This window comes from Chiloscyllium punctatum, unplaced genomic scaffold (genome assembly GCF_047496795.1).
Source record: "Chiloscyllium punctatum isolate Juve2018m unplaced genomic scaffold, sChiPun1.3 scaffold_283, whole genome shotgun sequence".
Classification (NCBI taxonomy): Eukaryota; Metazoa; Chordata; class Chondrichthyes; order Orectolobiformes; family Hemiscylliidae; genus Chiloscyllium; species Chiloscyllium punctatum.
In genome coordinates this window covers 99,675-102,174 of record NW_027310017.1, presented here as the reverse complement: position 1 = coordinate 102,174, position 2,500 = coordinate 99,675, and the positions used below count along the sequence as shown (strand labels likewise).

General features: G+C 48.2%; 1 pseudogene; it reads right to left on the bottom strand.

Annotated features, from left to right (window-relative positions):
• The window catches only part of LOC140472250 (28S ribosomal RNA), an 8,320-nt pseudogene that overhangs the window by 2,272 nt on the left and 3,548 nt on the right, over positions 1-2,500 (bottom strand).

Below are 2,500 nucleotides of genomic sequence, written 5' to 3'. Positions count from 1 at the left end.
GCATCTTGCCCCATTTCTCGAACTCCCACTCTCGCCACGCTCCGTACTCATTGGGAGGCTTCAGTAAGCGTTGTCTTTGCTTTTCTGACAAATGCCCTCCATCCAGCATTGTTGCCAGTTCCTCCGTGGTAGGTCCAGCGGGTACCTTTTTCTCAACCAGGAAACCTTTAATTTCTCGAAGTACATTGAGTGATCGAAATTCTTCGATGGTTTCCTTATTGCTCTCTTCCCTGAATTGGAAGGACGCTTTGATGATTGGGTCGGTTGAGCGCTCCAGAGATTCTCGCTTTCTAATAATTGCAGATGGAATTTGAATCTCGAGCTTTGGTATTGCCAGACCTCCATCCTTGTTCTTTGAGTACAGTAAACCGTCAGCGACGTGTTGTGGCAAGTGTAGGAATTCTTTTACCGCATTCCGAATGATCTGATCCAGCTTCACCAAGGTGTTCTGAGACGCCTCTGTCAGTATCAGGTGGAAGTACAATCTTGGGATGACATGCACTCTGAGAAGCTCCAGTCTCTGAGTTGGTTTGAGAGGCGCTGATCTTAAGCCTTCAACCCAGGTTTTGAGCTTGTCCTCCCATTCACTCTCTTTAACGCCAGCCCATGGGTCTATCCGGGCTCCCAGGTATTTCTCTGTGTCGCCTGGTGGGATGTATGTGATGGTTTCTTTTCTTATCCTCCATTTTGCCTCATGATTGTACATGAAGGTCTTCCTTTTGCATGTGAAGTGGAAGCCTTTGGTTTTCTTGATATTAATATCTAGGCCTGTTTTATCGCAATAAGACTGGAGGATCTTCAAGTTCTCTTGCATCCCAGCGTGAGAGTTGCTCAGTAGTGCGATATCATCAGCAAAAGCCAATGCTGTACATTTCACCGTTTTGTCTCCAAACGGCATGGTTATTCCCTGGCCTGCCTGCTCCAGGGTACTGATCAGAGGGTCGATTGCGATATTGAATAGCAATGGTGAAAGCGGATCGCCTTGCTTCACGCCTCTCTCGATCTTGATCTGTTCCGTGGGCTTGCCTTTGCCCTCAATCACCGTAGTGTTATTGGTGTAGAGGTCGCGGATCAGATCCACGAAGGCCGTAGGTGTTTTCATCCTCTTTAGCGAGCCAATGAGCAGTTTGTGGCCGACTGAATCGAAAGCTTTGGCCAGATCGACAAAGACAACGGCTAGCTCCTTTCTGTTCTTTTTTGATCCTTTGATGACATTCTGGAGGATAGCAATATTCTCGTTACAGCCCGGCGTGGCTGCCAGGAACCCTTTCTGTCTCGGGTTGATGTTAACCGCCTTGCTTAACCTCTTTGCCATAATTTTAGTGAACAGTCGGAGAAGCATTGGCCCGATTGTGATGGGGCGCCAGTTGTCTAGGTTCTTTAGTCGATCCTTGTCCTCACATTTAGGAATGAGCACTGTCCGGCTCTTTTTCATACTCTCTGGGATAGATCTTGTTTTTAACCACAGGGTGAAGAGGCGAGGTATACGGGAGGCGTCGGTCTCCTGGATGGCTTCTAGGTCTTTCAGCTTTTTGCCATCTGGCCCTGGTGCACTGTGTCTGTCAATTCCTTTCAGGGCTTCTTCTACCTCCTCTTCCCCAATTGGTCCCAGGAGTAGGTTGTCATCAACACGGCCAGCATAACCAGCAAAGTTCCTTATGTCCGCTTTGTTGTTCGCCTTGGACAATTTCTCACGGAATTTGGTTTCCAGTTCCTCTCGTGAGATGGGGCATTGGGATGTATCTGGTGCACCCATTAACTTTCTGGCTAGCTGGCGCCTGTTGTTTCTGTATAGTTCTTGGGCATCTTTATATGCCGCTTTCTTGGTGGCATAACGTTTCTTCGCCCCGTTGTTGTTACCCTTCTTTTCGGCCTTTCGATTGTTCTCTCTTTGCCGTCTGCGGGGGTTTTTCTCGTTATGACCACCGTATATTTCGTCTGTAATACAGTCTACCAAACCCCGAGCTTGAGCCATACAGAGTGGATCATTGGCTTTCTGCAATAGTTCTTCGGCCTTTTTGATGTGTTCATCAACTTCCCTGTGTTTAGGGAGTTTGGCCGGGATTTTGTATGGGACTTGTTGTTCATCTTGTGCAGTCGAGCCATTATCCTCCTCTGGTCTGGTCTCGTGCTCCTCTCTTTCCGATGTTATCGGGGTTGTCGGGGCTGCTACCTGTGTAAGCCGTTTCTTCTGAAGCAATCTCCGTTTGTCTGAGATCTGCTTTGCGGTCTTAGTTGTTATGACCTTAGCAATCTCGACATTGATGAATCTTGCTCCAGCGAGGCTTATTTCAAGTTGCTCCAAGAGGCTTTCTTCCTCTTCGGACCATGCTCCTTTCCTTCTCTTTGCTGTAGGCTTGTCGGCCTCTATGCGCTTGTTGTTCCTCAAGACCGGGTGCATATGCCTTTCATGTTGCCCAAGGCCGCTTTTCGTTGTGAAGTTGGCCTCACATGCTTCACATTGAAATTCTCCCCTCGCCGTCTGCAAAGGACCTTTGCA